The sequence below is a fragment of the Ambystoma mexicanum genome, chromosome 4q (assembly GCF_040938575.1).
Source record: "Ambystoma mexicanum isolate Mex_15411 chromosome 4q, UKY_AmexF1_1, whole genome shotgun sequence".
Taxonomy (NCBI): domain Eukaryota; kingdom Metazoa; phylum Chordata; class Amphibia; order Caudata; family Ambystomatidae; genus Ambystoma; species Ambystoma mexicanum.
In genome coordinates, this window is record NC_090928.1 from 672424000 (window position 1) to 672437856 (window position 13857).

Genomic DNA, 13857 nt, shown 5'->3' on the forward strand with positions numbered 1-13857 from the left:
AAGCAAGCATTGGCGTGAGCAGCCTTTGCAATGGAAGAATCGCTAGCATCACAATGGGCTGTGCAGTTACATCATATGTTGATAATGCCTTGTTTGCAATTCTTGAAAGCCGAAAAGCACATTAACCACACAGAGTGCCTCTGGTTATGAGGTAATTATATGAAATCCAGCAATCAAAATTGTCAGATAGAGGTTAGTGAATCTAGCAGGATTTATAGCATAGCCAGTAGAAGAAGGAGATAATGGCATGACTGCACCAAGTACACTGAATATCATGATAAGATACCATACATTAAAGAAAATGCCTTAGGAGGAGAGACAATCCTCTTTATTGATGTGTCCTCATCAATTGATAAAAGCAGAGGCAAAAGGCACACTGAGACCGCAATGCTTAAAGCAAGACTGAATGGCAACTTTGAGACTGTAGCACGTTCGATATTGCCACTGCATTTTTCAGCACAAGCATCAGAATTTGTAGTGCTCATTTTGTCACTTGATACACATGAAGAGGAGGCAGTAACAGTATATTCCTACTCCGCCTACGCGACATCAGCAGTGCATGCAGGACTGTCATGTTAGAAGGGGTGTGGCTTCTTTCGCACAGATGGCATGCCATTGCAACATGCGCCACTAATGCACTTCAACTCTTATCGGCCATTGCCGTGGTGAAGTGTGCAGCCCACACTAAAAGTACAGATTTAGGTACTCACAGCAATGAGGCCAATGATTTAGAATAAAAAAGAGAAGCACATTTTCCTGAAATATCTGAATTTGACACTGCACCAAATAAATGCACTAGTGCACAAAACATGGTAATGAAAGAAGGTTGTAATACACTACCCATAGCCCAAATTACTGAGCTGCAGGGAAGAGCCCCACCAGAAGAGCAAGAATTGTGGAAATGAAGGGGGAGCGCATTGTCCCCCACAGATGTGATGTGCCAGTAGGACAGCACCAGGAAACCAGTTATGCCCCTGGGATTACTTAAAGTAGCATTAGATCAACTACATCACCCAGCACACACAACACAAGAGTGTCTTGCAGCTTTGATCTCGGAAGATTGGTTTGTACCCAACTTGCAACTTGGCAGAGCATGTTGCATAGTTTATTGTAAACTATTTGATTTGTCAGCAATTTACTGCTGGGCACGTGCTGAAAACAGTGAGAGGAGCAATACCCAGTCCTACAGGACCCTTCCAGCATTTTCATATAGACTATGTAGATATGCTCCAAGTTTGTAATGGCTACAGATATAGGCTAGTGGCCGTATGCCCCTTTTCTGATGGACGGAAGCAGGTCCATGCCCACATCCTAATGCCACATGTGTTGCAAAATTCCTCATACTTGAGGTCTTCCCAAGGTGGGGAGCATGTGAAGTGCTCTGGTCAGACAATGGACTGCATTTTGTAAATGAAGTCTTTGAGTACATTACAATTCTGTTGGGCACACATTCTCTTCCATTTACCACTCAAAAGCAAATGGTATATGTGAGCACCTTGATGGCCTCCTCAAGGAACGTGTTGTCAAATTTAAAAGTGACCCTGAGAAAGAATGGCTCCCTTGCCTACCCTTAGCCTACGCTTAGCCCTATGCATTATGTAATCAGCCGGCTCAGACCATCACCTGACTCCTCATGAGCTGGTGACGGGACGCTATATGCAGGCACCTCTTGGTCCTTTCACTCAAGCACACACTGATGCCCATAGTATTTCAAATGTATTGGGAACTGAAATGTATGATTATTTGCTATGACAGTAAGTGTTACCTTTATATCTCAACAGCTTCCTGCACAGCAGTGGCAGTCAAAGAAGACTGATGAAGACAAAAAACAAATAACAGTTCTAAAACTGCTTGCTCTATATGAAGGCATTAACGTACTTTGCAGGAGTTGTACTAGGTGCTGGCACAAGCCAAGGTTCAAAGGACCCTTTGATATGAAAGATGTGACACCATCAGCTGTAAAGGTGCCCAGAACATGGGCATGGCTGCATCTCACTGACATCAAACCCTACAAATGAGAGACCCCACTGCCAGAACTCCCTGAATTGGAAGTTGGAGTGGAGATGAGACAAATGCAGATGAGAGCAACTATTAAAGCAAACAAGCGGCTAGAACTATAAATAGACAGTGTTCCTTTTGTTTATATACAGTCACAGAGGAGACTTAGTAGACACTTTTCCAAACCATGCCTGCATAACACAAAGAGTAGCACTTTAACAAAAAGAAAAATACATACACTAAATGCTTGCTCTAACAATTACATTTCTTATGGCTTTATCTTCTTTAGTGAATACATATCCTGCTTTAGGAGTTAGAAATATAACTGCTCCTGTTCTTCTAATGAACCTCAAGACATATTTTATTTTTTAAAGGATGTTTCTTGCTGTATTGACACAATTTTGTCCTGTGAACACTAACATGTTGAAGAAATAGAAAAAGACTTTCGGGAGGGGAAGAAACATTTGAATTTTCAATTCTGTTAGATATTTGCCTTTGGCTCATAGGCGCAATAGTGCATATGGTTATTTGCAAAGAGTAGATAATTTGGCAATAACGTTTTTAGCAACATTTTTTACATTTTGCATTCTCAATTTTATTATTCTTATTGCATTAAGAGAGTTGGCCCTTTATAATATATCTAAATTAGTGTACAGTAGTATAACCCAGTCACCATGACAAATGAAATGATTACCTAATAGCTTCCTGTAGTCACCACGCAAATCAAAAGGTTTAAACAAAGTGTTTGTGCACATTAACTTGTATATGACCAATTTCGCTCAAGTGACTAATCATTTGTGGTATTAACCCATGACTCGAGTGAGGAGAGAGACATCTGATGAGAGTCCTTACTTATGCTCTCCTATCCCCTATGCCATGAGCAGGTCCTGAGTTTTTGTTGGCAACATTATTACCCGTTAACACAGCACATGGCCTAACACACCTTGCACTCTGTCTGACTAGAGGACAATTCCAGGGCCAGACTGCTTCACTAGTATGGGTAAACAAAGCAAAATTCACACGAAAATATAGTTACATGTAAGATTATCTGTTCATCCTAGAAACCCTTCGGGCTGGTCAATGCCTTTAAAATACTAATTGCCATAGTAGTGTTAATACTACTGGCCTTGTGTGTTCTAAGAATAGCAATAACAGGGTGTGAAAAGGCTGCCAAAGGAGCAATTGCAATGGAAATAGTAATAGATTCAAATGTTTGCACATGAGTATACCCAAACAGATGACCCACTCTGTGCCCAAGTGAGGGAAAGCCGTATTACTCCTCTAGGATAAAAATCTACTGATCAGTCAGACTTGTGCAATTACATTGGACGATGGGTATTTTGCAAGACAGACGGGGATTGCTTCTATATGACCTGGAGTATGGATGAACACATAAGACATGCCTGAGGGGGGTGACCAAGATATGACTCCAAAAATACCTTACTGGGGGGAGAGCATTAAAAGAGGTGTGGTTGAGGACTCAACCAGAGGGGGGAATGTTGACAGGCAGATGAATACGACATTCACATCTACTGCCTCCCCTCCCAATATCACACAGGTGAGAAACATTACTCACTAATGTGACCATACCAGCCATATCCCAGGCAGGTACAAGAGGAAATGGACATAATGTAACTGAAGATGGTGAGAATAAACAAACTCACTGTTAACTGACACACGTGCATGCAACAGGCACAAAGAAAATATGCACTCACCATGAAGAAACACAGGCAATAGGTCAAACATGTACTTATACACAAAGAATATCGCTTGCAACTGTAAAGACATGAAGAACATAACATTAACAATGTATACGCTGAAATGCAACACAAACGATACACGCATATAGCTCACTAATATAGAAACTCGACAGTAATGGAAACAGCAGCACGCATTGAAACAAATTAAAGGCATTGAGGCTTCATGGAACCTTAAACTGCTGAATGTACTGAAATACAGACCTGTGCAGTAAACAAACCGCAGCAGTTAAGGCTGCTGAGAAATTAAGGAGGGTTTGGACGACTCATAGAGAACATGGGATAATAATTCCCATGGCACAAGACATATTTCTCTACGATTAATTCAAGAACAACCAGCCTTTGACGGCCAAGTGTAGAATAATTATAAGCTAAAACCTTCACAGGGAACGGATCGACTAAGTCTCTAGTTGTCAGGAAAATAACAGCACTTGCATTTATATTAGCTAAAATCTCAGAAAATGCATGGTGAAATAATTCAAAACCTTATCCTCACACATGTGACCCATAAGTCAATAACACTGGCCCTCATTACAACACCGGCGCTAAACCATGGCGCTATTAGCACCATGGTTGGTGGCAGTGTTGTAACGGGTCCGCCATGGTTCAATGGGGGAATTACCACCCCATTCCAAGGTTGGCGGGGCGGTAATTCCCCATTGAACCATGGCCCTTCCCCATTCCCATTTTCGCCCCATAGGGCAATTTGCGGTACCGTACTTAGCACCAAGGTCCCTTTGCGGGTCCCTACTGAAAATTCTGCCCGCAGGGGCCATTGCGCCTGGCAGGTCTGACCCTGCCGGGTGTATTAGCCCTTGCAGGCAGACTCGTAGTGTGGCGGTCCGGAAACAAGGGTGCCTGTAAACTTACCAGCACCCTTCTTTCCAGACTGCCACACATGGAATGAGGCACCGTTTTTTTATTGGTTTTTATTGGTTTTTACATGAAAAACATTTTACCACTTTTTACAATGCATGTCTCATTACATATTTTTTTAACTTTTAGAATTTAACCAACATTGTACAAATGGGTTTGTGATTTTCTTCATTCTTTCCTGCAGAGCGTGTTCTTAATTCAATTTGCTGAATATCTCTCTCAATAGTTACACCAGTGCTATAATGAGACTAATTCGTTGGCCTCTCAACAACTCTAACCACCATTCCTCATACATTCTTTCTATGTATTTTTTTGTGATATCTGTCGTATGTCTGGTTCGTTTATTTTCTAAGCCCGGGCAGAACATTACTAGATGTTTTAAGGTTTCCTCTGCCTTTGAATTGTTACACCATTTACATGTGATCTTCGTATTTTGAGTTGCCCTTCTGTTTAAGATTTCTCGTGTAGGGAATAGGTTTAATCTGAACCATAAGTATTGGTCTCTGAAGAGCCAAATTTGGAAATTGTTCCAAGTAGTGTGGTAGCGTGCTTAATTATTGGCCTTCTTCAAATAGTTTTCCATACTATGAGCTCCTATCTCACGTCTTGTTTTGATATCCAATCCGATCTGTACAGTTTCATCTTGATTTTATCTGGATTTTGGATTAACGTTTGTTCTGTTTCTCCAAAGTTTGCTGATTGTGGATCGGCATATCATCTTCCATTCCACCAATGTGGTTTCAGATTCTTTTATCATTGCTTCATGGAGTACATTAAAGCCTCCTTTTCCAGGGTGCTCTATGCATTTTCGATATAATGCTTTTGTTTTCCATGTCACTATGGTTTTTAATGCTGTCAACCCAAGCACCATCCGCAGTGCTTGCATTTGTGTACTTGGTGGCACTCTGATTACTCTCTTCCAAAATACTCCTTCAATGGCCATCCAGTTTTCTTGTTTGAATGTGAACATCGTATCGGCTCCATGTGTTATGATGGGTACAACTTTTAGTCTGTACAACTCTATCAGAGGTTTTATTGTGAATCTGCAGTATCTTTTCATCAATATTTTCCCCTGACTTGCCAAATTCTTTGCTTTTGCTTTCAGCATTGTTAGTCAGTGTACATCCGTTTTTCGAGGTGTTTAATAATAGTCCCAATTACGTGAATGCCGCTACTTGAGGTATTCTCTTTCCCTCTAGTTGCCAGTTGTAGATCTTTTTTTTGGTGTTGTTGTTACTCTCCCAAAGACCATTGCCATAGATTTCTGTGGCATGATCGTCAAACCGTTCACTTGAGTATAATTATACAGTCCCTCCAGTTGTCGTTGTAGTCCTACTGGTGTTTGGTCCAGTAAGCCGACATCATCAGCATAGAGTAATCAACCTATTTCCGTTCCTCTGATGTTTGGGGGGAAACATTTGATGTTATCAAAAGCTTGTTCTATGTCTGAGATAAACATGTTAAATAGGCCTGCCGCTAAGGGGCATTCTTGTTTTAGCCCCTTGTTTGTTTTGATGTGTTTTGTTAACATACCTGCTTAGTCTAGTTTGATCTGTACTGATGTTTCTAAGTATAACTCTTGGATCGCCTCTAAAATTGGCGGTGGACATCTCCATTTTATTAATTTGCTCCACAATTTTGGTCGGTCTAGTGTATGAAAGGCTTTGGTTGGTAAACTATGGTACAATCACTATGGTACAATCACATAATGTCTCTGAGAAGAGCTGGATTGAACATTTTACTAAGATCTATGCGAGACCCTCAACGGTACTTGTGGAGCAACAATGTGAAAGTATGTGCCATTCCATCTTAACTTTACAAAATGTGATATATTTCCTATTATTTCCACACTAAGTCAATCTAAAGCCCCAGGGCTGGACGGGCTCTCGAATACATTATTCAAGCTCAATCCGACCCTATGGGTTGAAGTTTTATTTCAAATTTTCAAAAATATTATTTTCACTCAAACCATACCAGCCCCCTGGAGACACGCTATTATTATACCATTGTTTAAGAAAGGTGACTGCCAGTTGCCTCAAAGCTACCGCCCGATTGCCATATTAGATGCCCCTGGCAAACTGTTTAGTCGCATCATCATACAGGAGTTAAATGAATGGACGAAGCGTGAACTTAAAAGAGACCCGTTTCAGTCTGGTTTTTTCAGCGGAATTGGCACTGCCCCTAACATGCTTGTGCTTAAATTGATCAAACACAAATATGGTGACGAAAACCATAATCTTTATGTTGCTTTTGTTGATTTTAGCATTGCATTCGATTCGATTGATCGCCAACTTCTGTTTAAGAAACTTCTCCAACAAGGTTGTCCTGCCTCGATTCTCACACTAATTAAACTCTTGCACTCGCACACCTCTCTGCAAGTGAGACTATCTTTAGAAGGGTTATTATCAGCCATAATCCCTACTGAAAGAGGTTTAAAGCAGGGATGTATTTTAGCTTCTACTTTATTTAATTTCTTTTTGCTAGATATTGGTCTCAAATTTGAGAATGCAATTGCTGATTCACCCAAATTAGGTAAACAGAAGGTTACTTGGCTCTTACACGCTGACGATCTGGTGTTATTGTCATGCAAACCTAATGATCTCTAAAATTTCTTACACAAACTTCAGGAGTATGTTACTGAGAATAACATGATTATCAATCTTGAAAAAACCCAAGTAGTAGTTTGCCACAAAACTACAATAAAAAGAACGAGTAAGAAGTTATGAATGATAACATTTATCGTGTAACCCTTGATGCGAAAAATCGCTCATTAATATCACAAGCTAAAATCCTATTGTTTAGATATGGTAAATTCACATTAGTTCATATTATTAGATTTTTTCAACAAAAAGTAACGCCCATAATTACTTACGGTCAGAGACAGTAGCACCAAAGCCAAGAGCCTTTTGGGACCATCTTGAATCTCATTTTTGGAAGGGAGTTTTGGGATTGCCCCAATGCACCCCTATATCAATGATTTGTTATGAACTAGGCTCAATTTCTGTGTGAACCCAAGTATTGTGGAAATTCTGTTCACTCTATCGGAAATGTCTAATCGGAGCTTCATCTTCCAACATTTTGGATGTGTTAGCCAACTATTTGATAATTTCTGGCAAGAAATTTCCCAAGAAATGGGTTGACTGTGTTTTGGACACTTTAGTTAAAGCTGACATTTCCCTTGAATTATTGTTGATTAATCCAACGAAGGCCAAATTGAAATTATTTTGTTTCGACTGGATAAGTACACGTAACCAATGTTTAGAATATGTGGACTGTGAAATGGTAAAGTCATCTCACAAAAAAATGCATTGCCCTCAACCTTACTTAATTAAATGTGCTTCTAGTTTCGTAAGGGCTCAGATGATGCGTATCCGTTTGAATTTATGTTTAACAAGACAGATTTTGGGAAGAAGACAATTGGTGTCACAAGATCAACCCTTTTGTAGATATTGTTGCAATCAACAACTAATTTAAACATTATGCCATTTAGTGGTTGAATGTCCAGATCTAAGTTGCTTGAGACAAAAGTATTTTCATGCAAAATGCAACTTCCAAACATTCCACACCAAAGAAGAAATATGGAACTACTTGTTAACTAATACGAAGTCTTCTGTTCAGATTGCACTGGCTCAATTTGTTAAGCATGTGACTCCTTATCAAATGAATTAAGTCTGTAAACTTTTGTAAATTTGCAACTCAGGATAAGTTTAACTGTTAATTTGGTTTTAATCCTTTAGGTTTAAAAATTGTGCAAAATTGAATTTTGAATATTTTCTGTTTTCTTTCATCTCTTTTTGAAAGGTTGATTTACTCAGCCAAATCAAAATAAAAAGCAATTTAAAAAAAGGCTTTGGTTAGATCTATAAAAGCCATGTACATTTTTTTCCCTGTTTCTACGTTTATAAGGAATATATTAAGAGAAGTGCCAATTCCTTTGATAAATCCACTTTGCCACCTATCCCGCTGATTCACTTCTTCACTCCATTGGTTCATTTTTTTCGACACCAACGTTGTGAATGCCTTGTCCACCACATCTAACAATACCATGGGCCGGTAATTGTTAGGATCTGATCTTAATCCTTTTTTGAATGTGGGGGTGATAATTGCTAGCTTACAACTTGGTGGAATTTTTGCATGTGGATGATGTGGGCGAATAGAATAGATAAGATATTAGCCCATTGTTCTAGATTTTCTTTTAATTGGGTATTCGTGAGGCCATCAGGCTCTGGTGCTCTGGACTTGTTTAGTGTTCCTATAGCTTCCAGCAACGTTTGGTAGTTCACTTTTAACACATTCTAGTTGCCTTTTTTGGAGGTCCATTCTTGGTTTCCTTCCGCTATCGGATCATAGAATTTAGAAAAAAAACTAATCCAAGTTTCGGCCAAGATTTGATTTGTCAAAATTGCCTCTTGTGGCGTGTCTTTGTTATTAATTTGTGACCATATTTTAGTTGTGTTTTTTTGTTGATGTTATATAACATGATTTGAGCATCAGCTTGTTGTATCCATTTCTTGTGATTTTTCTGCCATTTTCTATGTTTCTGTTTAATCTTTTTGGCTTCAATTTTTCCTTGTTCATCTTGTGTATTTATTATAGCTCATAGCTGTTTTCGTTTTTGTTTCTTCCGTTCCCATGTTTCACGGTCAAAGCTATGTTTGTGGCTGAAGAATGGTTTGTTTATTGAGCCTTTTTTTTTTAACTCAAATGCCGTTAGGAGTGCGGTATAATCTGCTGTTCTTTCTGATTTTGTGATCTGATTTTGTGTTATTAAGACTTCTACATTTTTTTAAGCTTTTTAATCTGCTCCTTATTTAGTATTAATCTATTTCGATCTGGTACTACTCCAGGGTCTTCATTTTGGAGCTGTGTCGTCTGTTCACTTTTACACCACCTAATTTTTAGGAGATTGTGGTCACTTTGTGTTTTTTCCATCACTTCCATCGAGATTAGTTGTCTTGGTATGTTATCAGACACATATATGTAATCTAGGATTTTTCCTTTCTTTTTTCCTCTCCAAGTTATTTTCCCTGGTTTATTCTAGTCTATGTTGTCCGTCAGGAGATATTTTGAGATCATTATTCTCTTCCAGATCAACCCTCTTTGATTCAATGCTGTTAACACTACGGGATCTTCTTCAGTGTCATATCCATCCAGATTCCACCAATTTGCATTCAGGTCACCACAGATTACGAAATGTGGATTGTTCCATTTCTGTCTTTGTTTATCTATCTGGCCTGCCACTTGATCTGGAAGATCTGCTAGCTCTTTTTTGATCGGATTCCAATATACATTTAGTATTACTACTATTTTTGTTTCTTTATTTATTGCTGTAGTTAGTTTTCCTACCAACACTTGTATATATGGATTAGGGTTGTATATTCCCACCATCTCACCCTGTACAGTGTTTTAATTGCAGTCAGCAAACCTGACATTGGTCTGCCTCTTTGCCCCTTTATTGCTGTGTTGAGGTATGTTGTATATCCTTCCATTATCGGAACTTGCATCTTGTCTTGCATACACACAAAGTCATATACCATTTCATTCCACTCTTGTCTTTGAAATAGATTTGAGCACCCTCTTGTGTTCCAACTTGCCAGTGTAATTGTTCTGACTTGAGTGTTGTGTAGACTGTTGATACCTCCGTCCCCAAGTGATGCACAGGGGAACCTAAAAGAACCCCGCTCTGCGACCTTTGGAGCCACAGGTGGGAGATGTTGCTTCCCGGATCCACGGAACCTCAGGAACACCGATGCTGCTGCAGAAAGAACGGGGTTAAGTACCAGGCAAATACAATATAATAGAAGAATCACAGGGTCTGAATAAGCCTACCTATCCAGTGGTTGGAAAACCCAGGAGACCTAGTGGAGTAGGTTCGAGACTCAGATGAGAGGTAGTCCCCAGAACAACAGGGACCAGAGTCACACGTGGGTACAGGACAGTCCACCTGAACCAAGTGCTGGAGTCGTAGCGTGAGTTCCCATAGGGCAAGGGCGTAGCGAAGACAAACAAAGTTCAAAGGGATGATCCGAAGGCAAGTGAGGGATGGGCCGAGGTTCAGCGATAAGTCAACAGTTCCAAGCAAAGGTACAGAGGAAGATCCGAGGGAGTCCAGGTGAGTAATCCAGAGTCAAGGTAACCCAGCAAAACGAAGTCCAGATGTAGCGCCAAACAGAGTCGAAAGACAGCTGAGAAGCGGTGAGTGGTCTGTGCATCAAGCGTTATGTACTGGGCGCTTCCGGGTCACGTGACGCCCTCCATCGTCATGTGGAAAACGCCGCCCTGATTCAGTGAGCGGACGGCTGTCCGAAGCGGAAGCGTTCTGCCGCCCCTTCTGACGTGTGCTCTCCATGGCAACTGCCAGTGCAGGAAGGGCTGCAACTGGGCACGTACATTGTACCCGATACGGAGCTTTCGGTCCTGTGGGGCAACCAAATCACGTGAGTCTCGAAACCTGGGGGGAGTAGTGTGGGAGCCCGGGGAAGGTGTTGTGGGGATGCTAGCAGTGTTCTGATGTACGGAGGAGTGTCTAACATAGCCCCCCCAAAGGCCCACGACTCCGTGGGCAGGACGGGTGATCCCGATGGAACCGGGACACCATCCGAGGAGCGTTAACGTCCAAGGCGGAAACCCAAGAGCGCTCCTCCGGGCCATAACCCGCCCAGTCCACCAAATACTGGAGCCTACCCCTAAACCAACGGGAACCCAGAATAGCCAACACCTCAAAGACATCAGGGAAGGCCAGGGACACCGGGGCCACCAGGGCACGGAGGCGGGAGGAATCAGGGCAAGGCTTGAGAAGGGAGACATGAAGAACAGGATGGATGCGCCAAGAGCTCGGGAGAACCAGGCGAAAAGCCACTGGATTCACAACCTGGGAAATCACATATGGCCCAACAAAGCGAGGCAGAAGTTTCCGACAACCAACCAGGCGAAGGTGACGGGAAGAAAACCACACCCGAGAACCCACCGCAAGGGGAGGAGCAGCCAAGCGCTTGCCATCAGCACGGGACTTCATGGAGGCCTTTGCTTCAGTAAGGTGGATAAGGGTACGAGCATGAACAGCAGACAGATCCCTAAGAAAAGCCGTGGCAGCAGGATTCAAAGAGACAGAAGCGTCAGGGACGGGCAACACCTTGGGGTGTTGGCCATAGAGGGCATAGAAAGGAGAGCGACCCGTAGCTTAGTGAGCCGTGTTGTTGTAGGCGAACTTGGCAAGCCGTAAAACACTCAACCAGGAGGACTGCTGCTGCAAGATAAGGCACCGGAGATACTGCTCCATAGATTGGTTCGTCCTTTCGGTCTGCCCATCAGTCTCGGGGTGATAGGCCGAGGAGTACCTGGTATCGATGCCAAGCAGCTTAGTCAAAGCTCGCCAAAAACGAGACGTGAATTGCGACCCACGATCATAGATAAGGACAGAAGGGAGCCCAAACAACGAGAAAACCGATTAAAAAAACAAATCACCCACGACTGGGGCCGAAGGGATTCTCCTACAAGGGACAAAGCGAGCCATTTTGGTGAACGTATCCACCACCACCCAGATGGTATCAAAACCCTGCACCCTGGGGAGATCGGTCACGAAATAGTCATAGTCAGTGTGTGCCAAGGTCTCGGGGGTACTGGCAGTGGAAGCAGCAGGCCAATTGGGCGGTCCCTTCGGTGTTTGGATTGAGCGCAAACAGAGCAGGTGTTGACATAACATTCCACATCGCGCTTCATAGAGGGCCATCAGCACCAGCGCTTTAGGAGATCCATGGTGTGCTCCTGGCCGGGATGGGCGTTAAAGGGGGCATCGTGGGACCATTCAAGAGCCAGGTTACGGGTGTCGGGCGTGGGAAGAAACAAATGATCATGCACGAAGGGCAAGCCATCACAATACACCGGATCCCAGTCCCGCAGTTGGTCAGAGTGACTGCTCGTCCATGTTCGCACAGAATCCAACAATGAGAGAGAGGGAGTACAGAGACAGGTCACGTGACTCTTGCCTAGAAGAGTATCAGGGAAGGTTGGCAACGAGACCCCACCCGGAGAGCGTGATAATGCATCCGCTTTCCCATGAGTGACCCCAGGACGATGAGTGTTGTGAAAGTCAAAAGCGGAAAAGAAGAGATGCCACCGGACCTGTCTGCTGTTGATGCACTTCAGGGAGGCTAAGTCCTGCAGGTTCTGATGGTCGGAGTAAACGGTGATTCGATGCCTAGCCCCCAGGAGATGATGTCGCCAGACACGAAAGGCGTCCATGACAGCCAAAAGTTCCTTCTCCGTCACAGTATAATGGGCCTCTGTACTGGAAAACTTGCGGGAGTGGTATGCCACCGGGTGCAACTTGCCCATGGTCGGACAGGTCTGAGACAACACTGCACCAAGGGCGAAGGAGGAGGCGTCCGCCTCGACTATGAATGAGAGTTCGGGATTGGGGTGCTGAAGGATCGGTGCAGTGGTGAAAGCAGTCTTCAGAGCCTCGAAGGATTCCTGATGTTCCTTTCGCCACTGATAGGGTACCTGAGGGCTAGTCAGAGCCGTGAGTGGGGCCACAATGGTGGAAAAGGACGAAATAAAGCGCCTGTAGAAGTTGGCGAAGCCCAAAAAGGCCTGCAAGGCCTTGAGCGTCTGAGGAATCGGCCATTCTAGAACCGCCCTCACTTTGGATTTGTTCATGGACAAGGCCCCAGGGGTGATGTGGAAGCCCAGAAACTCAACAGACGTTTTATGGAACTGACATTTCTCGGGTTTGGCAAACAGCAAATGTTTCCTTAGACCGGATAAGACCTCCCAGACATGCTGCACATGCTCATCTAGATCTCGCGAAAAGATCAGGATGTCGTCCAGATAAACAACCATGTACACGTCCAGAATGTCCCTGAATATGTCGTTCATAAAATGCTGGAATGTGGCCGGGGCGTTGCATAAGCCGAAGGGCATGACTAGGTATTCGTACAACCCATAACTGGTGCAAAAGGCAGTTTTCCACTCATCGCCCTCGCGGACGCGCACTAGGTTGTATGCGCCCCGAAGGTCCAGCTTGGTAAAAACGGACGCATGGGATAAGCGGTCCAGGAGGGGGGTAATCAAAGGAATTGGATACCTGTCCTTTTTAGTGATGGCATTGAGGCACTGGTAATCCACGCAAGGGCGGAGATCCCCCTCTTTCTTGGGAACGAAGAAAATAGGGCTTGCGGATGGTGAAGTAGAGGGGCGGATGTGGCCTAGTCGCAAGGCATTCTGG